This window comes from Hyla sarda, chromosome 1, assembly GCF_029499605.1.
Source record: "Hyla sarda isolate aHylSar1 chromosome 1, aHylSar1.hap1, whole genome shotgun sequence".
NCBI classification, from domain to species: Eukaryota; Metazoa; Chordata; class Amphibia; order Anura; family Hylidae; genus Hyla; species Hyla sarda.
In genome coordinates this window covers 149,194,823-149,222,203 of record NC_079189.1, presented here as the reverse complement: position 1 = coordinate 149,222,203, position 27,381 = coordinate 149,194,823, and the positions used below count along the sequence as shown (strand labels likewise).

The following is a 27,381-nucleotide window of genomic DNA, read 5'->3' as shown; positions in this document are numbered from 1 at the left end:
TAGAATGTACCATCTGTCATCAATACACATAGTTTTCCTTTTTGAAAACCAATAAAAACTTCACTAACAACCCTGCAAAGAAAGAACAAACTTACATGGGCTTAGCTGTGATACTTTTTGGCATCTTTGGGATTTCAGGCCACCAAATAAATAAATTAAAAAAAGACTACAGGTACACATATTTCAGGAAAGCTGAATTCAAATCCAGTATGGGCACCATTGTTAGTTTTACTGACCTTACATGAAATATTCTCCACTGCAGCTCCAGGCAAACTGCTGATAAAGACATTATCGGGTGAGAGCCCCTTTGGGATCTGTAATGGTAACCCTCTCAACCAGAAACCGATAACTAAGGAGAAGAGACAACTCTGGCATTTTTCTAACTAATGATTTTTTATTATTATTTAAGGAGGACTCATGAGATAGAGCATAACTTTTCACCATGGGAAAGCACACTGCTATGTTTAACACTAACTGCTTTGGAAATACCAGATACCTTTAAGATTATCAATCTATATTAGGAAGTGATTTATGTTTTATAACTTGTTGTAAAGGAAATAAAAGGAAATTAAATGAAAGGTCAACACTTAACAGTAAATTCAGTATTTGATGAAAAGTATTGCAGCACATTAAAGTGGCTTAAATCCAGAAGAAGTTAACACCAGCATAAACCGGTAAGCAAAAGCAAATTAAACAGGGTAACAGTCAACTAACATTAGGTAACAGCATTAAACAACAAAAACTAACTCAAAACACATATCTTGCCTATGTGTTACCTAACTAGCTTTACAGCTTCTTCCCAACATTATTTTCTTTCCAAGTAGATGACTAGGAAACAATCTAGGAAATAAATGTAATTCCGCAGATTGACTAGCAATGTTTGCTCTGTTTAGAGGTTAGCGTTATAGGTACAGCATCTTTTTTGAGTACGCCCCTCGTATTTTTGTAAATATTTTATTATATATTTTCATGTGACTACACTGTAGAAATGCACCTAAATCCTGTGCCTCCGAAATAATTGTAATTATGTCAAAAATAATATTGATATTAATATTATGATTATCAAACAGACCGCTTCCCTGAAACAACAGCACCAAATATCTAGTGGTCTTGAAAATAATGCTACCAAACCATTACTGCCCCATACTTTGCCCTAGACAAGGGGGTGCTCATAGGGTAAAAGTTCCCCACACAGTGAGGGTGCCCTGCTTTTTACCCCACAAAATAATAGTGCCCAAACACAGTATTAGTGATCTTATCAGTATCCACAAGCAGTAACAATATCCATTTTAAGCCCCACACAGTGTTCCCTATTATGCCCCCTCCAAAGGACTAATAACCCCTTTATGCAGCCTAGTCAATAACAAAGTATCTGACTGTAATAATGCCCACTTTGTTTCTACCACAGTAAAAAGAACTACCTTTGTGCACCTCCCCTCCCTATGAATAAATAGTCCCACAACCAGTGATGTCAGTGACATGGCACAGGTTGCATGATGTAATGCACAGGACCGTGACATGCTGGGCATGGCCCTAGATGGCAAAAAGCCTAAAGTGGCTTGTGCTCTATAAGAAAGAAAAATGCCATATGTCATAGGTTTCAACTGTATCCACATCCTGAGACTAAGGATGCAGTTGAAAGTGGCTTTTTCACTGGGGCCTTGCTGTATTCAGTCTAGTATAAGGATAAACAGCATGGGGGAGATTCATCAAAACCTGTCCAGCGGAAAAGTTGCTGAGTTGCCTATAGCAACCAATCAGATTGCTTCTTTCATTTTTCACAGGCCTTTTTGAAAATGAAAGAGGCAATCTGATTGGTTGCTATGGGCAACTCAGCAACTTTTCCTCAGGACAGGTTTTGATGAATCCCCCCCCCCATATCTCTACACTGTAAGGGTCTTTGGGAATATCTTCGCAAGTGTCACAGCATGCCGCACTGCAGACTTCGAGAGGTCTGGTTGTAAGAACATAAAAATAAAGCAGAATCATGTATTATATAGAGATAGGTTCAAGTTCAAAGGGGGCCTGGATGTTTTTCTGGAAAAATATAATATAACAGGTTATGGATATTAGACTTATAAGGATAGAACGTTGATTCAGGGATTTATTCTGATGCCATATTGGAGTCGGGAAGGCATTTTTCCTCTCATCGAGCAATTTGCATCAGCGTCAGGTGTTTTTTTTTTTTTTTTTTTGCCTTCCTCTGGATGAACGCAGTAGGGTTTTAGGTTGAACTCTATGGACTCTTGTCTTTTTTTCTCAACCTTACAAACTATGTTACTCTGTTACTATGATGTTGAGGATCAAAGCAACTGCAACATCACTGCATTCTCTTTACAGTAGACTTTTACTGCAGGTATGGACAATGGGGGGGGGGATTTAGCAAAACGTGCCCAGAGGAAAAGTTGCTGAGTTTCCCATAGCAACCAATCAGATCGCTTCTTTCATTTTTGAAAAGTCCTCTGAAAAATGAAACAAGGAATCTGATTGGTTGCTATGAGCAACTCAGCAACTTCATTTCTACACACATTTTGATAAATCTCCCCCCATTAATATATATACTTAAGTATTAATAATCTGCCATGTCACATTAATATTGTTATCAGAATGTATTATTGTTATTCGAATATTGAACAAACAGTCTCGTATTTTGTGGGAAAAAACGAATAGTGAATTTATTTGACTTTATTGGATTATCAGATTGGACAACCAATTTGTATGTGTGCAGAGTCTTGATAATTCAGCGCTACTCATGTGACATGACTTAGGACATAAAAAATGGACATTGCTTTGGGACCAAAGAGAGCTCTGAATAAGAGAGTACTGCTCCTATTAATTGGATGTAAAGTGTTTGTCTGCCTGCCCCTGTACTGGGTGCGTATTTGCGCACATTCCTCAATGAGTGATTATCCGTCCTTCTGGATACAAGGTCAACACCATCACAGTTTAAGTCATTTGCAAAGCTGAGCTTTCCAACAGCAATTGTGTTGGTGCAAAGAGGCTGCCTTCTACCTCCGGCATGCTGAGGAACTTTCAAGAAATCCATTTACACCTCTGATGTGAAAGACTGCTGCAATATATTTTTAGGGGTTTTAGCAGTGTTAAAAAAAAGTTAAGAAAATACATATAAACTCAATCTTAAGCAGTGATAGAACAATCGGGAATCAATTCATCCAAATCTCGGTAAATGCATTTGTATGGCTTTGTGAAACCTAATATTCTAATGTGAAAAAAATTGATCTTGAACTATTCCAGGTTTAATTATTAATAGGGAAGACTCTGGATAAACTCTGGTGAGGTGCTGGGAATGTTTTCATGGAATACCCCCTTTACTGTGTGAAATGTGAACAGCTGAAATCACATAAGTAAGTTGAAGAGGAAACTAGGATCTTCGTTGTATTTTGTTTATATCAACATATTTATGATATATTGTGATGTAAATTACGCTTCTTAAACTAGCTCAGTGTTTCCCAACCAGCGTGTCTCCAGATGTTGCAAAACTACAACTCCCAGCATACCCAGACAGCCGAAGGCTGTCTGGGCATGTTGGGAGTTGTAGTTTTGCAAAAGCTGGAGGCACCCTGATTGGGAAACACTGATGTAGCTAATATGTTCCAAAAACAAACATTATATTTTGCAGTGAATATAATAAACAACTCTAGGATTGTGTTCTTCCATTGTATTTTTTGTATTTGTATTTGTATGTAAAGACATAAATTAGATTGTACAGGACTTTCTCAAACTTTCCAGTTGAACTCAACCATTGGAGAAAATGTCATTAGCTCCCTTAATGTTTTCTGTTGCTGCCAATTCTTTAGAAACTACAAATCCTATGCTTAAAGCATCATTTTTATGTGTCAAGCACTTCTATTTCTCTCACAAATACCCTTTTTCTCTTGTTCACTTGGTTTTTCATCTTCTCTTGTGGAGGGGAGGTCTCCGTCTCTTGCATTCTCTCCTTTTCCTCTCTTAGGTCGGGTTCGCACTGCAGAATCTCCAGACAGAATTTACGGCGCTAGCTCAGCATTTTTCAGCAGATCCGCCGAAAGATCTGCTCAGAAATGCATTGCTGTTTATGGGGTAGGCAGTCCGCACAGTCTTAGCACCACCCACAGGATCTTCATCATAAACTCCATCTGGGGATTTCGCAGTGTGAACTTAGCCTTAGTCTGCTCTGAGTCACTGGGTCTCAGGAGTGAGCCTGGGTTGTCAACCAGTCACTGCAGGCTGCTCAGTAACCCCTTTCACTCTGTTTTCAGGCTGTATATGTACCACAGAGAGTGAGGATTATTGGAGTTTGCCTGCAGAATACCTAAGACACTATGTTTAGTTTATAACAGGGTAAATGTGTAAAAATAAAAATAGATCTTCATAAATTAGTTCAAAGATTTAGAGATAAAAGTACAGTAGTTTTTTTAAGCATACATTTTTTTTTGTTCTATCTGACCATGTGTGTTATCCAGCTTTCTCAGACTCCTGAATGGCAGATCAGCCATTCTAACACATTGTTTTACAAACACATAGCTTGCAGTACCACATATAATAGGCTGCAGGCAGTATCACAAATATTATATTTAAATATTCAGCTGAGAACTGTGCCTTCATGATCCTTTAGCTGCTGCTATGAAGAGCTGATTAAGTCATATGGTTAGGGAAGAAGTAAATATAGATGAGGGGGTTGTGTACGGCCTCAGCCAATCAGGTACACTCACACAGCCTGCAAATCACAAATCTCCTATACCGGATACCAGCTAGCCTTACAGCAGGTATCAAAAGTGCTGTAAAATACAGTCGCTCATGTGGAGGAAGATAGATGACCCCCTAGTGGTGACAATTTTGAATATATATAATTAAAAAGTCATGTTATCATTTAAGTCAGCACAATATAAAAAGTTTAAAGTCTCTTCAACATAGTTAAAGGGATACTCCAGTGGAATTTTTATTTTTTATTTTAAATCAACTGGTGCCAGAAAGTTAAACAGATTTGTATATTACTTCTATTACAAAATCTTTATCCTTCCAGTGCTTATTAGCAGCTGTATGCTACAGAGGAAATTATTTTGTTTTTTGGATCTCTATTTTGTCTTGTCCACAGTGCTCCCTGCTGACACTTCTGTCCATGTCAGGAACTGTCCACAGCAGCATAGGTTTGCTATGGGGATTTTCTCCTGCTCTGGACAGTTCCTGATACGGGCATCAGGTATCAGCACTGTGGTCAAGACAAAAAAAGAAATTCAAAAATAAAAGAATTTCCCCCTTTAAAGTTCACATCATTTCAATATGTAAAAAGCAACTTTCCAAAAATGGTGAAAAAATTAATAGAAAGCTTTGCAAAATGCAATAGATCCACCGATCCTTATTGTTTAGATATTAAAGTATTTTGGTTGAACAGTTTTGTTACGGTACTTTATGATTTAACAACTGTCATGTCATGCCTTTTAGAGACAAAGAGACCTCGTTTAAAAAAACAAAAAACAAAAAAAAAAAACAAGGCCCTTGAATTTTGTAGGTTTTCTTATAGTAGCAGGCCAAAAGTATGATGCAAATGTCTTACTCTGCCACCATGAAATGTCTAGCATGCTATATACGTATGTATTGATTTTTAAGGTTTTAGACAAATGGATAAAGATTCAAGAATCGATGATCACAAAAAGGATAGACAATAACCATGTGCAATCGACCCAGTAATTCTTCTAATCTAAATTTGACTGGACATCTTTGGGGACAAACTGGGCCATTATGTCTGTTTTTTAAAATATAAAGCATCTCATACAAGCTTGTGACCAAAGATCTGGCCTGAATACATCTTAACCAGGTCTAGGAGACCGTTCCAGAAGTTACAGACTGCTACTTAGTGATCTAAGCATGGCCACCCTCCCCCATCACACCTACTCCCTCCTGTCTGCTGTACAGTCCTGCATTAGTCTCAGCTAATCTATTTATCATCCTCGGATGAATATTTTCTTAATAAACCTTCAGAAGGCTCAACACTTTTTTTTCTTGGTACAGAATGCTTAAAGCACAACTATATTGTTGTGGCAGGATACGATACATGATTTAACTTCTTGCCAGAGACTTGCCCACGTGTAAAGTGAGCAGGATATGGATTTGCGGTAAGTCCTATAGACTTGCATGGACTTCTGGAAAATCTGTATCCTGCGCAATTGCAGCCGGCAAGTCTGGGGCTACAAAGTTGCAGGCAAATTAAACGTGTATTCCTCCCGCAGGACAATTATCGGAGGGGCACCACTATTGTGAACATATGCGTTTACGCTATACAATTTATAGGGGATGTTCAAACTCATATGTTTGCTCATGCTCATCAAGAGAAAGTAAATAAAAGGAAAACTGTAAATCACCTGTTACCAATCCCTGCTTGCTGCACAGTTCTCCTTTCTCTCCTCTTGACACAATGGAGAGCTCTTGTGATATATTAGAAAAACATCTCTGACTGTCATTAAGATCAGGGTTACATAATGAAAGATAACTAATATGAAGACATTATATATATATATAATTATATTATATATATATATATATATATATATATATATATATATAAACACACACACACACACACACACATACATACATACACAGTCATGGCCGTAAATGTTGGCACCCCTGAAATTTTTCTAGAAAATGAAGTATTTCTCATAGAAAAGATTTGCAGTAACACATGTTTTGCTATACACATGTTTATTCACTTTGTGTGTATTGGAACTAAACCAAATAAGGGAGGAAAAAAAGTTAATTGGACATAATGGCACAATAAATTCCGAAAATGGGCTGGACAAAATTATTGGCACCCTTAAAGAGTAGCTCCCACCATCCTATTTTTTTTCTTCTGTCCCTGCCTATTGCCAATCTATCCCTAACCCCCTCCCTGCTTTTAATTTTTATTTTTACTATATTAAAAATGCCTTTTGTCTGCCTGGCAGTGTGCTCACTACCAGGCAGACTTCCCCAGCAGGCACCACGTCACTGATGCCTGCTGGGGGGGACTTCCGCCCTTAGTTCATCTACACAGGGTGCCTCCAGCTGTTTCACCACTACAACTCCCAGCTTGCCCTGACATCTATTGGCTGTCAGGGCATGCTGTAAGTTGTAGTATTGAAACAGCTGGAGGCACCCTGTGTAGATAAACTATTAGTTAGTTACATGCGGCGCTGCGGCGCTAGCCCGTCCCCTCCGTCTCCCTCCCCCCGCGCCATACCCTGTTCCCTCGTTCACAACCCCCCCCCCCCCCCGCATACCCCGTTCCCTCCATCACAAACCCCCCTCCCGCATACCCCGTTCCCTCATTACACTTACTGCAGAGTCCGGCAGCGGGCGTGCAGGGACAGCGGCGGCGACGAGGCGGCAGCGATGTGCGGGAGGAGTGGCCTCCCAGCCAGTGGCCGGGGAGCCAATGCGCTCGCTCCCTGCATGTCTGACAGGCAGGGAGCGAGCGCAGGCTGAATGAAAAAGGACCGATGCCCGGCCGCATCAGTCCTTTTTCAGGCGTGACGTCACGCCAGGCTGCAGCCGGCCACTAGGAGGGAGACCCCTAGTGGCTGTTTTTCAAATGTAAATTAAACCATTTTAATTAAAAAAAATAATAATAATAAAAATATATTAGAGATATGTTGTAGTACATAAGTACTACAACATATCAAAAAATAAAGTTGGTGACAGTGCCCATTTAACTTAATTTTTGGCTGCACACCCTTTGGAAAATAACTGAAATCAGTCACTTCCTATAACAATCAATAAGCTTCTTACACCTCTCAGCCGAAATGTTGGACCACTCTTCATTTGCAAACTGCTCCAGGTCTCTCTTATTGGAAGGGTGCCTTTTCCAAACAGCAATTTTAAGATCTCTCCACAGGTGTTCAATGGGATTTAGATCTGGACTCATTGCTGGCCACTTCAGAACTCTCCAGCGCTTTGTTGCCATCCATTTCTGGGTGCTTTTCGACATTTGTTTGGGATCAATGTCCTGCTGGAAGACCCAAGATCTTGGAGGCAAACCCAGCTTTCTGACACTGGGCTGTGTGACCGAAAATCCATTGGTAATCCTCAGATTTCATGATGCCTTGCAAACATTCAAGGCACCCAGTGCCAGAGGCAGCAAAACAACCCCAAGACATCATTGAACCTCCACCATATTTCACTGTAGGTACTGTGTTTTTTTCTTTGTAGGCCTCATTCTGTTTTCGGTAAACAGTAGAATGATGTGCTGTACCAAAATATCTATCTTAGTCTCATCTGTCCACCAGACGTTTTCCCATAAGGATTTTGGCTTACTTAACCCCTTAACAACGCAGGACGTATATTTACGTCCTGCGCCGGCTCCCGCGATATGAAGCGGGATCGCGCCGTGATCCCGCATCATATCGCGTCGGTCCCGGCGCTAATCAACGGCCGGGACCCGCGGCTAATACCACACATCGCCGATCGCGGCGATGTGCGGTATTAACCCTTTAGAAGCGGCGGTCAAAGCTGACCGCCGCTTCTAAAGTGAAAGTGAAAGTGACCCGGCTGCTCAGTCGGGCTGTTCGGGACCGCCGCGGTGAAATCGCGGCGTCCCGAACAGCTGATCGGACACCGGGAGGGCTCTTACCTGCCTCCCCGGTGTCCGATCGACGAATGACTGCTCCGTGCCTGAGATCCAGGCAGGAGCAGTCAAGCGCCGATAATGCTGATCACAGGCGTGTTAATGCACGCCAGTGATCAGCATTAGAGATCAGTGTGTGCAGTGTTATAGGTCCCTATGGGACCTATAACACTGCAAAAAAAATGTAAAAAAAAAGTGTTAATAAAGGTCATTTAACCCCTTCCCTAATAAAAGTTTGAATCACCCCCCTTTTCCCATAAAAAAAATAAAACAGTATAAAAAAAATAAAAAATAAACATATGTGGTATCGCCGCGTGCGTAAATGTCCGAACTATAAAAATATATCATTAATTAAGCCGTACGGTCAATGGCGTACGCGCAAAAAAATTCCAAAGTCCAAAAAAGCGTATTTTGGTCACTTTTTATATCATTAAAAAATGAATAAAAAGTGATCAAAAAGTCCGATCAAAACAAAAATCATACCGATAAAAACTTCAGATCACGGCGCAAAAAATGAGTCCTCATACTGCCCCGTACGTGGAAAAATAAAAAAGTTATAGGGGTCAGAAGATGACATTTTTAAACGTATAAATTTTCCTGCATGTAGTTATGATTTTTTCCAGAAGTGCGACAAAATCAAACCTATATAAGTAGGGTATCATTTTAACCGTATGGACCTACAGAATAATGATAAGGTGTAATTTTTACCGAAATATGCACTGCGTAGAAACGAAAGCCCCCAAAAGTTACAAAATGGCGTTTTTTTTTCGATTTTGTCGCACAATGATTTTTTTTTCCGTTTCGCCGTGCATTTTTGGGTAAAGTGACTAATGTCACTGCAAAGTAGAATTGGCGACGCAAAAAATAAGCCATAATATGGATTTTTAGGTGGAAAATTGAAAGGGTTATGATTTTTAAAAGGTAAGGAGGAAAAAACGAAAGTGCAAAAACGGAAAAACCCTGAGTCCTTAAGGGGTTAAGTTCATTTTGGCAAAATGTTGATGGATAGTTTGCGCTGACACTGATGCTCCCTGAGCCTGCAAGACAGCTTGAATATCTTTGGAACTTGTATGGGGCTGCTTATCCACCATCTGAACTATCCTGTGTTGACACCTTCCATGAATTTTTCTCTTCTGTCCACGCCCAGGGAGATTAGCTACAGTGCCATGGGTTGCAAACTTCTTGATAATGTTGCACACTGTGGACAAAGGCAAATCTAGTTCTCTGGAGATGGACTTGCACCCTTGAGATTGTTGATATTTTTCCACAATTTTGGTTCAAGTCCTCAGGCAGTTCTCTTCTTCTCTTTCTGTTGTCCATGCTTAGTGTGGCACACAAAGACACACAATGCAAAGACTAAGTGTCTCCTTTTTATCTGCTTTCAGGTGAGTATAAAGGAACATCACATGCTTGAAACAATCTTATTTTTCCAAAATGTTAAAAGGGTGCCAATAATTTTGGTGTGACATCATGTCCAATTTGCTTTTTTTCCTCCCTTTTTTGGTTTAGTTCCAATACACATAAAGGGAATAAACTTGTATAAGAAAACATGTGTTAATGCAATCCTTTTCTATGAAAAATACTTCATTTTCTAGAAAATATTCTGGGGTGCCAACATTTACGGCCATGACTAATAATAATAATAAAATAAACATCAACCCCTGTATACTAAATCCTGGTCCCCTTATAAACTATGGGCCAATGTGGGAAAAATGCAGCAAGCACTACGTACTGGCCCTGCTTCAGATTTGCAGATCCTGGGAGAGATGTGGTGATCCTGCTGGTACTTAGTGCTAAATGCGCTTCTTCTGCCAGATTTGCCTAAGTGCAAAGCCATGCCCCTACTTTAACCCCTTAAGGACACAGCCCATTTTGGCCTTGAGGACAAAAGAAAATTCCAATTTCCCCCTACAGAGCCATATGAGGGTTTGTTTTTTGTGTGACCAATTGTACTTTGTAATGACACCTAAAATGTCAAGCAAAACAAAAAAAAAAGCATTATTTATGGGGGGAAAATTTAAGAGAAACCCGCAATTTCAACTTTTTTTGTTTTTTGTTTTAACGCAGTGAACTTAATGGTTAAAATGATTTGTTCTCTTTATTCTGAAGTTGACTGTAATAAAAATGATCCCCATTTTAGGCCCCTTTCATACTGCAGGTATCGTATTGTAAAAACCTCTATTATTCATCCCTGCAAAAAGTCCTGAAAACGTCCGTCAAAAAATCTATTTTATGTCAATGGGATTTTATGACCATCCTTTTGCATCAGGTATGTCCATCTTTACTAATGTCCGTTAATTTTGCCGGCACAGAAGACGGTCCGGCAAAAATAATAGGGAAAAAGTGTGCGTTAAAATATAACACTGAAGAATATGGGAAACGGATGTTATAAAAAAAAAAACATCTTTTATCATCCATTATTGTCTGTTTTTTAACATCCTTTTTTTGTACCGAGCATGCTCAGTACTAGGGATCGACCGATTATCGGTATGGCCGATATTATCGGCCGATAATCACGATTTTGGGCATTATCGGTATCGGCAATTACCTTGCCGATAAGCCGATAATGCCCCACCCCCCGCAACGCCCCCACCGCGACCGCCCCCCCGCACCGCGTCGCACCCCCCACAGTAGTGCTGGGCGGTATACCGGTATGAACCGGATACAGTTTTTTTTCTCCCACGGTATGGATTTTTGCCCATACCGCTATACCGGTTGGGCCCCTCCCCCCACCCTCCGAGTCAATAAAAAAAAATTAAACTTACCCGTAATGGGGGTGGTCCGGGCCATCCATCCTTCCTGTAGTGTCCGGCGGCATTCCGGGTGGAGGGTGAACCGGTCCGGGCTGTCCTTCTCCGGGGGTGCTCTTCTCCACTCCGGGCAGGGTCCGGCCTAGTACGCTGCATAGACGCCGCTACGCCGTGACATTAGGTGCGTCACTGCGCACTGGTGTCACTGCGCAGCGGCGTCTATGCTGCGTTACTAGGCCGGAGCCTGCCCGGAGTGGAGAAGAGCACCCCCGGAGAAGAAGGACAGCCCGGACCGATTCACCCTCCACCCGGAATGCCGTCGGACACTACAGGAAGGATGGATGGCCCGGACCACCCCGACAGGTAGGGGGAGAGAAGCGGGTGGTGGTGGCGGCGGCCTATGGCACCGCAAAAGCCACTGCAGTGCATTGATTTAAAGCGCCCGCTTTAAATCAATGATCTGCAGCTGTGTCGCGGGGGGATAAATAGCCGATAACTTATACCGGAATATCGGTATAAGTTATCGGCTATCGGCCCTAACCTCCACCAATTATCGGTATCGGCCCTAAAAAAACGATATCGGTCGATCCCTACTCAGTACAGCTTTTAAAAAAAAGGGTTAAAAATAACCTGATAAAAAAAAATGGATGTAACTGGTAATAACGGATGATACCGGATGAACAACATCAGTTTTTTTAAGAAAAAAACGATAAAAAATAACAGATGATGGTCATCAGGTATCATCCATTATTATCAGTTATTGCATCATTTTTTCACCCGTTATTATAAAAGAACGGCAGTAAAAAAGCAGGATGATACCTGTAGTGTGAAAGGGGCCTTATGCAAAAGGATGGTCAAAAAATCCCATTGACATGAATGGGAATTTTTGCCGGACGTTTTCAGGACTTTTTGCCGGGAGTAATAACGGAGGTTTTTACAGGATGATACCTGTAGTGTGAAAGGGGCCTTATATAGTTTTTCTTATTATTGTACTACTTTAATATGAAGTCAAACTTTGTTGAACAAAACTAGTACATTTAAAATAGTCTTTTTCTGACCCCTATAACTTTTAGATTTTTCTATATACGGGTCTATATGAGGCAATTTTTTGTGACGTGATCTGTAGTTTTTATCAGTACCATTTTTGTTTTGATAAGGGTTTTTTGATCGCTTTTAATTAATTTAAGTAAATATAAGACACTTTGCTATTTACTAGCAGGCATCCCGTGAAAATGCCTGGGGGGTCCTGATCAATTCAGATCGGCGATGTACTGCGATTCCAGGCTGATCGGGTCTCTGGTGACCTGATAGCCCGGAAAATAGGAATGATCAGAGCTGTCAGAGACAGCCCCGATCATCCTAAAGGTTAGGAGCGAGGTGGCAGGGGTGCCACCTCCTCCTATCCCCTGCCATTGGTCGGTTAGGACTAACCGACCAATGGCAGTTGGGGGCGGGGGTTAAAATAAATTTCCCCCCGCTCTGCCCGGCCCTGGAAGCCTGGAGAGAGCGGGGGAAGATGGTGGCAGGGACAGGCGGCAGGCGGGGACTGAGCACCCGCGAGTGGAGCAGGGGAGGACCAGCAGGCAAGTGGAGGCAGTCGCAGCATCAGAGGCAGCAGTGAAGATCGCTGTAAAGTGATCTTCACTGCTGCTTCTAGGAGTTTCAAAACTACAACTCCCAGCATGCACAGACAGCCTTTGGCTGTCTGGGCATGTCGGGAGTTGTAGTTTTGCAACATCTGGAGGGCCACAATTTGGATACCACTGTGCCCAGACATGCCCAGACAGTCCAGGCATGCTGGGAGTTGTAGTTCTGTAACATCTGGCCCTTCAGATGTTGCAGAACTACAACTCCTAGCATACTTGGACAGTCAGCATGCTGGGAGTTGTAGTTTTGCAACATCTGGAAGGGCACTGATTGAAGAGGACTATACAGTGGTGTCCAAACTGTAGCGCTCCAGATGTCAATTCAAAGCATGCTGAGACTGTCCAGGCATGCTGAGAGTTGTAGTTCGGCAACATCTGGCCCTTCAGATGTTGCTGAACTAAACTCCCAGCATGCCTGGGCAGTCTGGGCATGCTTGGAGTTGAAGTTTTGCAACACCTGGAGGGTTACAGTTTGGAGACCACTACAGTGGTCTCCAAACTGTTCTCCTCCAGTTGTTGCATAACTACAACTCCCAACATGCCCTTCGGCTGTCTGGGCATGCTGGGAGTTGTAGTTTTGCAACAACTGGAGGCACATTGGTTGGGAAACATTGTCTGTTTCCTAACTCGGTGTTTCCCAACCCGTGTGCCTCCTGCTGTTGCAAAACTATAACTCCCAGCACGCACTGACAGACCATGCATGCTGGGAGTTTTAGTTTTTCAACAGCTGGAGGCACATGGGTTGGGATACACTGAGTTAGGAAACAGACAGTATTGTGGAAACACTGCGGTAGTCTGTTACTTAACTCAGTGTTTCCTAATCCAAACCAGTGTGCCTCTAGCTGTTGCATAACTACAACTCCCAGCATGCATGGTCTGTCAGAGCATGCTGGGAGTTGTAGTTTTGCACCCCCCCCTCGTGAATGTACAGGGTACATTTACATGGGCGGGGGTTTACAGCAAGTTTCCTGCTTCAAGTTTGAGATGCAGCAAATTTTCCGCTGCAGCTCAAACTCCCAGTGGGAAACTCATTGCAAACCTCCGCCTGTGTGAATGTACACTACACTTCTCTACACTACACTAACCCTAAACAAAGAGTAAAACACTACATATACAATACACCCCCACACTGTGCGCCCCCCCAATAAAAAATTAAAACATCTTGTACATCAGTTTATCAAAAACGGAGCCTCCAGCTGTTGCAAAATAACAACTCCTAGTATTGTCGGACAGCCATTGACGGTCCAGGCATGTTGGGAGTTTTGCAACAGCTGGAGGCTCCCTGTTTGGGGAAAACTGACGTACAGTATTTTTGGTGGAGGAGGCAAGTGTAATGCTTGCAACCGGGAACACGTCTATGCAAATCACTAAAATGCACAAGGCACTCTCTCACTTCGGAGCCCTGTCCTATTTCAAGGAAACAGTTTAGGGCTTTTTCTCCTTTTACCCCTTATGAAAAGGTAAAGTTGGGGTCTACACCAGCATGTTAGTGTAAAATTTTTTATTTTTTACACTAACATGCTGGTGTTGCCCCATACTTTTCATTTTCATAAGAGGTAAAAGGAAAAAAAGACCCCCAAAATTTGTAATACAATTTCTCCCAAATATGGAAATACCCCATAGGTGGATGTAAAATGCTCTGCGGGCGCACAACACGGCTCAGGAGTGAGAGCGCACCGTGTACATTTGAGGCCTAAACTGGTGATTTCCACAGGGGTGGCTGCTGGTTACAGCGGTTCTGACAAACGCTAAAATATAAATACCCACATGTGACCCCATTTTGGAAACTACACTCCTCACGAAACGTAACAAGGGGTATAGTGAGCATTTACACCGCACAGGTGTCTAACAGATTTTTGGAACAGTGGTCTGTGAAAATAAAAAATGTAATTTTTCATTTGCACAGCCCACTATTCCAAAGATCTGTCAAACACCAGTGGGGTGTAAATGCTCGCTGCACCCCTTATTAAATTCTGTGAGGGATTGAATTTCAGAAATGGGGTCACATGTGAGGGGGTTCACTGTTTTGGCACCATGAGGGCTTTGTAAACACACATTGCCCCAGACTTCTATTCCAACCAAATTCTCTGTCCAAAATTCCATTGTCGCTCCTTCCCTTCTGACCATTGTAGTGCACCCACAGAGCACTTTATATCCACATATGAGATATTTCCTTATTTGACAGAAATGTTCACCTATTACCCCTTGTAAAAATGACAAATTTGGGGTAACATCAGCATTTTAGTAAAAAAAAAATTCTCATTTTCACGTCCAACTTTATTGAAAATTTGTCAAACACCCGTGGGGTGTTAAGGCTCACTGGACCCCTTGTTACCTTCCTTGAGGGGTGTAGTTTCCCAAATAGTATGCCATGTGGGGTGTTTTTTTGCCATTCTGGTACCATGGGGGCTTTCTAAATAAGACATGCCCCCCAAAAACCATTTCAGCAAAATTCACTCTCCAAAATCCGATTGTCGATCCTTCCTTTCTGAGCCTTCTAGTGCACCCACAGATCACTTTACATCCACATATGCGGTATTTCCTTACTCAAGAGAATTACATTTTTTTTCTCTGTTTAACCCTTGTAAAAATAAAAAATTGGGTCTACAAGAACATGTTAGTGTAAAAAATGAAGATTTTGAATGTTCGCCTCCACTTTGCTGCTATTGCTGTGAAACACCTAAAGGGTTAACAAACTTTCTGAATATAATTTTTAATACATTGAGGGGTGCAGTTTTCATAATGTGGTCCATTATGGGGTATTTCTAACATAAAGACCCTCAAATTCACTTCAAAACTGAACTGGTCTCTGAAAAATTCAGATTTTGAAATTTCCTTGAAAAGATCGTAAATTGCTTCTTAAATTTGAAGCCCTCTGATGTCTTCAAAAAGTAAAAAACATGTCAACTTTATGATGTCAACACAAAGTAGACATATTGTTTATGTGAATCAATATATATATATTTTCCTTACAAGCAGAAAGCTTAAAATTTTTAAAAATGCAACATTTTCTAATTTTTCATGAAATGTTTGAATTTTTCACCAAGAAATTATGCAAGTATCGATGAAAAATTACCACTAACAAAAAATAGAATATGTAACAAAGAAACTTTCTCTGAATCAAATTCATAAGTACAAGCATCCCATAGTTATTAATGCTTAAAGTGACAGTGGTCAGAATTGCAAAAAAAATGCTCTGGTCCTTAAGGGGTTAAATTTACTTTTTTTTTTTTTTAAATAGGGAAAAAAAGGTATTTTATTCACTTTTATTAAAACTTTTTTTTACCCTTTTATAGTCCCCACAGGGGACTATATATTGAAAATAAAATCCATACATAGACATAGCACTCATCAGTGTTATCTGTGATCTACTTCTCAGGTCTATTAGATGTCAGACCAGAGAAGAAGACACCACGATGGCTGCAGGAGGCAGGTAATGAGAGCTCTGGCTGCCATTTTAGCTGATCTAATCCCCACAACCATGGCGCGGGCAATCAGATCAGCCATCGGAAACTCAGAAGATGCCGTGAGCAATATTAATCACGGCATCTGAGGGGTTAATGGCAGACATGAGTGCAATCGCTGATGTCCACCATTACTGGCAAGTCCCTGGCTGATAGCAGCCAGGACCCGTGGTCTATGATGCATGTGCAGCTCCTTCACTCGTGTCATAGCCGGGGCAGGAGTCAGGACGTACAGGTGCGTCCTGGTGCACTAAGACCCAGGCATCCAGAGTGTACCTGTACGCTCTGCATCCTCAAGGGGTTAAGCCACGCTCCCCCAAAATTATCAGCGGGAAACGGCAAAAAGGGTAATTTTCAGCAGCGAAAATTCCGGTGCATCCCTAATATATATATATATATATATATATATATATATATATATATATATATACACAAATCCTAACAAGCAGCACATCCACCCAAAAGACCAACGTATAGGGTGCATGCCATCATCGGGTTCCTGGTCAGGGAATCCAGTAAAATAATGAGTTTTATATATATATATATATATATATATATATATATATATATATATATATATCTCCAATGGAAAAGATCGCAGACCACATAAAAAATTCCATAAAGTGCTGTGTTTATTGTGAAACGTCGTACTTTATGTTGTGAGGACACAATAAACACTGAACTTTATGGAATTTTTTATGTGTGCTGCGATCTTTTCCATTGGAGATATATATATATATATATATGAAAACTCATTATTTTACTAGAACATTTCCTATGTTTAACCTAAAAACCACATTGTGTTATACAGTGGACATTTACATCCTAATTTCGGATATACTTTGCTGCCCTCCAATGGTTGTGGGACAACTAGGCAAAATGTCTTGGAAACTCAAGGCAGGTATTGCTATAGGCAAGCTAAGTGTGTTAAAATTCTGTTATAACTTTATATTATATAATATCTATTTCATTATTTAACTATAATAAAGGAATAAGGTAGAGAAGACTAATACAGCAAGCCCTGTTTTCTTTTATTTTCTACTGTAGACGTTTTGATCTTGTATTTGACACAATTTAATGTCACTTTTCTTGAGTAGGATTATTCATATTTTTTATTTGTACATGATATACAACTATGATGCAGAATGTTTCAGTTTTGTTATATTTCACTTGTATAATTTGCAATGGAATATTTTGCATTTTATCTTGGCCACAAGGTTGTGCTATGGCGCTTCCATAATTTACTTCTTTGCAAAAAAAGTATTGCATTTAACTGCCTTGCTGAAGAGATTGTAATTCCGAATGTGATATTCAGCAAACTGAAAAGGAACTGTTAACTTTGAAGTACAATAATATATATATATATATATATATATATATATATATATATATATATCTATCCATAGAAGAAGTAGCGGCAGACCAAATAAATTGTGATGAAGTGGATTTATTCACCCATCAAGTCAAAAAGGTGCTACGTTTCGGTCTGCACAATGAGACCTTTTTCAAGCCAATTAAGCAGCATACATCACTTCCTTTTCTATGATGCTGGGCAGTGACATCAGTGTAATAATTTACATAAAATATTCATATAAACAAAACATCACATCATCATAAACAAACTGTTTACATCTTGAAAAAAAATTACATGGTGCTAAATGACACACAGTGTACAATATATGTGCATATTGCGATCTTCCATATTGTTCAGATCTAGCCAGTGTACATACATAATTCAAAAAGTGGGCTGTGACTCACCCGGCATTATAATAACATATCAAGAACGCCCCCATCTTCGTTCAACACGTTGTCACCGCTTGTAAATAAACAGAGAGCGCAGGACCGGAAACGACCTCATCTGCTCCTGCGCCCTCGCAATGCCTGACTTGAGCTTTGGAGAACCAGCTGACACTATGCGCATATGCCTGAATTCACCACGTTCAAGACGGTCTGTTCATAGGAGAACACTCCTCATAGACTTCCGCACATGCGTCATCTGTGCTCTTCTACTCAATCACGCCATCTTGAATGTGGGAAAGATTGTCCCTATCACAGTGCCGGTTCCTTCCCAGAAGCTGTTATATATACATATACACACACACATACAAATACATACACTGTGGGGGCCAAACTTTTGGGATTTTTAATTTAGAAGGTTTTCAAAAAGAACATGCCAAGTTGTGATTTCAGTTGATATCATGCAGTGGTCAGGAATTTATGATGTGCGACTTTTCAGTTTGGTGCATCTTTTGGCGTAACAGTGCTAACTAAGGCGTAAATCTACAATAGCCCTGACCTGGCTTACTAAACTTGTTGTGGACAGCATTATTAAAAAGTCGCACATTTTGTCGCACGGGTACAAAATGGAGTACTGAAGTAAGAAATGTGATCAGCACCGTATTTATCACATGTTCTGCACCATGTAATACAATTGGTGCAGGTAACACATTTTCCACCACACATATTAATGGGGTAAAAAGACATGCACCTACACCACTCTTGATGAATTCCCTTTATATGCATAAATGAACTGCAATTCTGCTATTGTATAACTTGTAATTATGGATCTTTTCAATGTATCTTTAGTGGCTTTAAATTACTAAAAAATAAAGTGTTCTCAATTATTTACTTAAGCGAATCATATATGTTTAGTAAACACATAAATGGACTGCACGTGTGTGTAATATATATATAAAAAAATTATTTATATATATATATATATATATATATATATATATACACACACACATACACGATATATATATATATATATATTTTTTTTTATCTTTTACACTAGCGTTGCTGGTGGCCCTTTATTATGTTGGCATGGTCAAATCGCATTATAGTCTATTTGCGTCTCCAGAGAATTTGTCTGCCAGAAGTGTTTTCTTCAATAAAATTTTCTGAACACACTTGCTTGCTGAGCCACTTTATCGTAACCCTTGGATTCCTGAATATATTTTAAAACCCATAATTCTTACTTTCTATGACATGTCAGAAGAATAGTTATCACTCCTAACAAGGTATATGGAAGAAAGCTCAATGGGTGTTGGGGTTCAATTGTTTATTTTGTCTATTTGACAAACAAATATTTGGGGTAATTATAGAATAATTCAAATGCATTTTTCTCATACGAGAGACATTTCTGATATTCATGACTAGAATGAATGCAGAAAACTTAACAGTCTAACCCAAAGGCATTAAAATAGCAGGTTTCTAGCTCAGCAATCATTCGCCTGTCACTGCTATTAGAGGACAGAAATACAATGGCGAGATAAAACTTTCGGTTTATTTGTGCTTAGGTGCCCAATTAATAAAGAAAAAATAATCGTGTAATGCTGTAATGGAGTCAGCTGTCATACTGGGCACAAATTCAGTCACATAACAGCTCACAAGCCGCATCAATTCTAACAACTCGCACAGAGCAACAAAACAAACCATAAGCAAAGGTATAAAATCTGAAAGGAAATTACTGTTCATATATACAATATCCTAAAATTCTTATACAGAACTTCTAGAGATGTGAATAAAGACTCCAAAAAAAGAGAGGATATGATCCATGTCTTCTATGCCAGACATGTAGAAGAAACACATGGAATAGTAGACATAATAAAAGTATAAATCAGGTAAATTTATGATTGAAATGTTCAAATATCTAGAAAAGCAGCTCAGCAAAAGTGAACCTGACAGAAGTTATATTACTGTAAAATACACAAAAAGGGAGAGACCTGTCAATCACCCTTTTGGAACCGCCCAGATGACTACATATCCTGCTTCAAAACTATGATTTCTCTCTAACAATTGAGCATTTTAGAGTACAGGAGTCTATTGTAATAATTGAGCTTGTCCCTGTTTCATAATGCCCATGGTTTGAAAATAATGGAACCCCTGAATTTCAATTTACATATGTTGTATTATCGGAATAGTAGTGGATATCGAGGAAAATTGTTGTGGCAAATTGCAACAAACTGAATAACAAAATTATGTTAATAAAATTAATTATATATATTAACTACTATATTTTGACTAAATTAAATGTTAACAATTTGCATTATAAGAAATTTAGAATTACCATTATACAAAATGTATCTTATACCTGCATTGTCCAATATGAAAAGTAGCCTTCTCTGCTCCTCTAGTGCCACCTTTAGAGTACATTCACACTGCCAAATATCTGAGCGGCATTTGCGCTGAACAAATCCGCTCAGAAATGACAGTTTTTTTCCGCTCGGACTCGGCGCGGAATCTGCGCAGAATTCGCGCTGAATTCCGTGCTGATTCCGCACAGAAATCAGTGCGGAGTTCAGCACAGCATAGAAGACATTGTAAAAAAATATTTTTTGCGGGAATTCCACGTGAATTCCGTGCAATTTCCGCGGGAATTCCGCAGCAATTCCGCGCGAATTCCGTGCGGAAGTGTGGCGGCCTGAAAAAAAATTTACATTGACTTCTATGGAGTTACGACGCGAATTCATGCGGAACAGAATTTAGTGACGGAATTCCGCTAGAGGAAATTCCTCAGTGTGAACTGAGGAGCAGAATTTTCATTACATGCTATGGGTTTTTCACTGCTGAATGATTTGGAGAGGAATAAGCGGGCAGAATTACTCGCGGAAATTCCTCTCCAAACCCTCAGTGTGAACATACCCTTCGGTGGCCACCTTGCAAATTAATAACTTACTCATAAAAGAGCTTTGAAACAGGACTCCGACGAGGCAAACAGATTTTTGGGGGGGGGGGGGTTCTTGCTCCAGGTCAGAAGAATGCAGGGTACTACTTCACTAAGTGAAATGCCTTTGACAAAGCTCTGGTGGGAAGGGTACTGGTTCTCACTGAAAAGAATCAGCGGAATTTATGGAGCCGTATAGAGCCAGCCAGGCTCTATCAATGACAGAGCCACGGGACAGAAGGGAACAGAGGTAAGCCCTCCGGCTACCTCTATAGTGGATCACAGAACCCCCCCCATGATCACGCTGCGGGCGGGGGGGGGGGGGCCGCGATCCACCCCACTAGCCCACCAGGGAGCATTCACATGTCCCTTTAGAGGCTGCTGTCAGCTTTGACAGCAGCGATCTAAAGGGTTAGTAGCTATTAGTGGCAGCCCCCGCTGCAGAGTATGGAGCGGGCACGAGTCGGGAGCCCGCTCCATACAGACTGCTGAGCGCCGCTGCGCTTGTCAGGTCCGGCCCTGCTTGCCCGAAGCCGGGCTAAGGGCCAGAAAGATTCAGCTGCCTGGCGCCCCGGAACTGCGACAGGAATTCCAAATCCCTGATTGACCCTCCACCATATTTCACTGTAGGTACTGTGTTCTTTTCTTTCCGTTTTCAGTAAACAATAGAATAATGTGCTTTACCAAAAAGCTCTATCTTGGTCTCATCTGTCCACAAGATGTTTTCCCAGAAGGATTTTGGCTTACTCAAGTTCATTTTGGCAAAATGTAGTCTTGCTTTTTTATGTGTCAGCTGTGGGGTCCTCCTGGGTCTCCTGCCATAGCGTTTCATTTCATTTAAATGTTGACGGGTAGTTCGTGCTGACATTGATGCTCCCTGAGCCTACAGGACAGCTTGAATATCTTTAGAATTTGATTGGGGCTGCTTATCCACCATCCTGCGTGGACATCTTTCATCAATTTTTCTCTTCCGTCCACACCCAGGGAGATTAGCTACAGTGCCATGGGTTGTAAACTTCTTGATAATGTTGTGCATTGTGGACAAAGGCAAATCTAGATATCTGGAGATGGACTTGTAACCTTGAGATTGTTGATATTTTTCCACAAATTTTGGTTCTCAAGTCCTCAGACAGTTCTCTTCTCCTCTTTCTGTTGCCCATGCTTAGCGTGGCACACACAGACACACAATGCAAAGACTAAGTGAACTTCTCTCCTTTTTATCTGCTTTCAGGTGTGATTTTTATATTGCCCACACCTGTTACTTGCCCAGGTAAGTATAAAGGAGCATCACATGCTTGAAACAATCTTATTTTTCCACAATTTTGAAAAGGTGCTGGGTTTGCGTCCGAGATCTTGGGTCTTCCACCAGGACAATGACCCCAAACATACGTCAAAAAGCATCCAGAAATGGATGGCAACAAAACGCTGGAGAGTTCTGAAGTGGCAAGCAATGAGTCCAGATCTAATTCCCATTGAACACCTGTGGAGTGATCTTAAAATTGCTGTTGGGAAAAGGTGCCCTTCCAATAAGAGAGACCTGGAGCAGTTTGCAAAGGAAGAGTGGTCCAATATTCCGGCTGAGAGGTGGAAGAAGCTTATTGATGGTTATAGGAAGCGACTGATTTCAGTTATTTTTTCCCAAAGGGTGTGCAACCAAATATTAAGTTAAGGGTGCCAATAATTTTGTCCAGCCCATTTTTGGAGTTTGGTGTGACATTATGTCCAATTTGCTTTTTTTTCTTACTTTTTTTGGTTTAGTTCCAATACACACAAAGGGAATAAACATGTTCATAGCAAAACATGTGTTACTGCAATTATTGTCTGTGAGAAATACTTCTTTTTCTAGAAAAATTCAGGGGTGCCAACATTTACAGCCATGACTGTATAAACTCACTTGGAGAGCTACTGCTTGGCCTGTGTTAGTACACAGCAGCCAATCTGACCAAGAAAGCTATTATGCGGTATTAGGGTATTAGGTGAAAGTTGGGGCAGCAGCCAGTGGTGTATCTTGCTATTGTCATTACTCATTATATATGTGCCCTAATGCTGCAGTAAAAGCAAGTCTGAAAAACACAAACACAAAAAAGCCCCATATCCAAACACAGTACAGTATCACTCCATGGTTTCACTATTTCCAGTTAAGACAGACAAAGGAAGCAAAGCCTTTATAAAAACTATCACGCATATTTTACAAGCAATTCCCAGTTAAAACTGTGTATAGTATTTTGATTTGTAAATCGTCCATATCCAGCATCATAAATAATTCATCAATGAAAACTTCACCTTGGAGCTACCTGCCAGGATATATTAGAGAGATGCACAAATAGCAATCTCCCTAATATAAGGGTACTGTAGTATTTTCCGCATTACAAAAGCTGGAAGATTCCAATACTGCAAATTTAGGTCTGAACTGGAAATTCTTTAACAGATTAGAGACAGCTGTCATTTAATGCAAGATTTTAGGCTCAAGTAGCCAAAGACTGCGGAAAAACTTAAACGGCAAAAGTTGTTTTCATTACGCATTTCCACTTGAAAATGCTGGAAATACAGTGAAATCTCTTCAAAAGACCACCTCTTTGAAACAAGCACCACGCTATCCAGATTTCCCCAGACACGTTTTCTGTTCACAATATATATTATGCATACTGGCAACCATCTTAGAAAGGAACATCTCCATAGAACACTTTTTAATGCAATTTTGTATGGTCATCGCAAAGAGGTTTCAATGTATAGAACTGAGATCATTTTAAAGTGTACCAATCTTTCACGTAATTCAGACATGCCAAAAATCCTGTACAGTCAAAGTCTTGGTGTTTAGAACCCCAATGATCTCTAGAACCAGAGGGGAGAAGTGCGGCTTAGCACTTCACTCCTATTTTGCTGACTTGTTGCAGGAGACAGCCCGTAGACTTATTATAACTTATTATAGAAGTGTCCACCACGAGAGCAGAGTGGCAAGAGAATGTGCTTAGCGAAAACATGCTAGTTTTAGTGATCAGTGGGGGTCTGAACTCCCAGACCCCAACTGATCAAAACTTTTGACATGTCTCTAGGACTAATGTTTTTGTCAAAAGTTTTTTTTTTATGATAGTGCCCAGATTTTGGCACCAATTTTACTCTACACACTACACAAAATAGCGAAATTCAGTGAATATCTGCCCCAATTCTGAAAAAGATTCCCACTGTGTTCAATGTTTTTGTTATGTGTGGGAGAAGTTTTGAAAGCTACATCTGTGTGTTGAACTGTCAAAGGTTCGCAGTGCAGTCTAAACTTTGCATTATTATCTGCTTCCAATAGATATAAACTGCTGGGGTGATCTGAAATGTCTATTTTATTGCACTCCTTTCCCCCCAAAACTTCCTAGCAATGATATTCTTTATAAAAATAAAATAAAAGCCAATAAAAAAAGCCACAAAAAAAACCCTTATCTTATTATAGAAGTGCCATACCCCTGAGATAGCCTGTGTGTCTATAGATTGCTGCCAAAAGCTCAAAGCTGGTCATAGACTACTGAATTTCACCACTCCAGCATGAGTTCTGTTTTTGTTTTTTCATTATATTTGCAGTTCAAACACTTATTGGGAAGGAGGATAAAGTCCTAAAAAAAAAAAATAGCTTTTACTTACTACTAAATCCTTGCACCATTCTTGGCACTTTTGCTTCCTTTCTGGCACTGGAAATGTTGACAGTCCTTCAGATCTGCTTGTGTTACCATCATTGCTTTACAAGAGCCCAAATCAACTTAGCAAATGGCAGGGCCAATAAGTGTTCATTGCGGAGCGATCAGAAATGACTGGCTCCCAGAAGCAGAATTAAAAGATGAACGACAGATTTTTACTGGCAATTCCCTTTAATAACAATATACTGGGAAAAGGTAATGTCCTAATGTCTTCAATTGAACACCTTCAAAAATAGACTGTAATAGACTGGCATTTAGATCACAGTATAGAAGTTACAACATTCCTCCGGTTCAAACCATGCTGATTTTGGATTCTTCATAAGCCCGATGCCCCTTAGCCCAAGTCAAACTGTTGCTGTTACTCCTCCCCTCCATGTTGCTTAAAATCACAGACTTCTCCACACAGATGATTTGCAGTATACCTAGAGCTACGGCTTCAGTGAAATCCAACAGTATCACACTTCACTAAACAAAACGCTTTTCAATCACTCAGCCAAGGGCTGAGGCAGAACAAAAGGCAGATAAACCGTCAGCTAGACATCATATTTTAAGTAAAATGTAACACATGCCAAACCATTGTATGTATCAATCTCACCAACCTATTGTGTCCACAGTCAAAGAAAAGAAGCTCAGTCATAAAATAATAAGGCCCAGAGTGTTAATAAATCCCCTCTCCTTTCCTACTTAATGAATTCATAGTACTGGTAAACTGTAGAAAAACCTTCTATGGTGTTTATCAGTCTGAAGAAAAAACGGTCTTGTGAGGTGGCAGAGTTTAGCTAAGTGGTGGAGGTTAAACCTTTCCATGCCAAGGACTTCTGCCATATGCCCTGACAGGAAAGCACTTCAGTAGCCTTAGACCTATTAGACATAACCTTGTTACAGCATACCTGTCAGTTCAGGTGACTTTTCAGGATAAGCTGCACTGTGTTTACACATGTAGAGCATAGCACTTTTTCTGGCCATTATACACTGCTCAAAAAAATTAAGGGAACACTAAGATAATGCATCCTAGATCTGAATGAATTAATGAATTAATTAATTAATCATATGAAATACTTTCGTCTTTACATAGTTGAATGTGCTGACATCTAAATCACACAAAAATTATCAATGGAAATCAAATTTATCAACCCATAAAGGTCTGGATATGGAGTCACACAAAATCAAAGTGGAAAACCAGACTACAGGCTGATCCAACTTTGATGTAATGTTCTTAAAACAAGTCAAAATGAGGCTCAGTAGTGTGTGTGTGGCCTCCACGTGCCCGTATGACCTCTCTACAATGCCTGGGCATGTTCCTGATGAGGTGGCAGATGGTCTCCTGAAAGATGTCCTCCCAGACCTGGACTAAAGCATTCGCCAACTCCTGGACAGTCTGTGGTGCAACATGGCATTGGTGGATGGAGCGAGACATGATGTCCAGATGTGCTCAATCGGATACAGGTCTGGGGAACTGCCAGGCCAGTCCATAGAATCAATGCTTCCTCTTGCAGGAACTGCTGACACATTCCAGCCACATGAGGTCTAGCATGGTCTTGCATTAGGAGGAACCCAGGGGGTGTCTTGCTAATTGCCTATAATTTCCACCTGTTGTCTGTTCCATTTGTCAATCAGTGTTGCTTCCTGAGTGGACAGTGTGATTTCAGAGAAGTGTGATTGACTTGGAGTTACATTGTGTTGTTTGAGTGCTCCCTTTATTTGATTGAGCAGTGTATGATTTGTATATAGCATATTCAGCATATTTCTGCTCTGTAGGCTTCATCTAAAAATTTTCAGTTCTTCCAAAGCTAGTGGGTGGAGCCTAATGTCTATGCTGTCTTCCGTACACTATATACACACAGAGGAGAGGAGATCCTGTATTTATTTTTCTCTGTGCACAGCCTAAGATCCTCCAGCACTGTGGAGAGCTCGCAAAGGTGGGTGCCGAATGACAGATTGCAGGGGTCCCCAGCGGCGATAAGGTGTATTAGGGCCTCAGTACCCCTTTAAAGCTAAAACCAGGGGTGGATTAAAAAATAAGTTGCAGTAGTATCTGCCTTTTATATTTTACCTCTATTTAAAAATCCATACATCATTTTCGGTTCAAAATTGCATCTAAAAATCCGAATGTGCATATTAAGCATATAAATGGCATTTTCCCTATTATTATTTAACACCCCAACGTGTTGACCCGCAGTGGCATTTATTGGTTTGGTTTTCAGCCTAACTTGCAGGATGAATGTAAGTTTTCCCCTGGTTTTCTCCCTTTATCCCACTCCAGGATGCAGAAGCTTCAGCTGCAGGGGAAATACCAGGTGGCTACTGCAAGAGTGGCCCAAGATAAGTGGCAGCTTGCCAGCAAGCCAGAACAACTCCGTGCAAGGCACCAGGGATACAGGTAGGAGGGACGAGCTGACGCAGTAGATGGTAATTACACAGTAAACAGATTCTGATGTGTTTTAGCAGAGCTGAACACTCCAGGTCATTCACAGGAAGGCAGTGAGGTACAGGAGAATCAGGCAGAGATGGAGTCAGGAAACAGGTTAAAGGGGTACTCCCGTAGAAAACTTTTTTTTTTTTTTTAAATCAAC

General features: G+C 40.6%; 1 protein-coding gene and 1 long non-coding RNA gene across 3 annotated transcripts in view; one reads left to right on the top strand and one right to left on the bottom strand.

Annotated features, from left to right (window-relative positions):
• Window positions 1–27,381, bottom strand: part of SLC10A7 (solute carrier family 10 member 7) — a 222,689-nt gene that overhangs the window by 59,897 nt on the left and 135,411 nt on the right. The window lies entirely within an intron of this gene.
• LOC130359348 (uncharacterized) lies at window positions 1,853–27,193 on the top strand. Its single transcript, XR_008890097.1, has 4 exons — window positions 1,853–1,952; window positions 3,256–3,365; window positions 16,375–16,428; window positions 27,072–27,193. It is a non-coding gene; the product is annotated as an uncharacterized LOC130359348 (long non-coding RNA).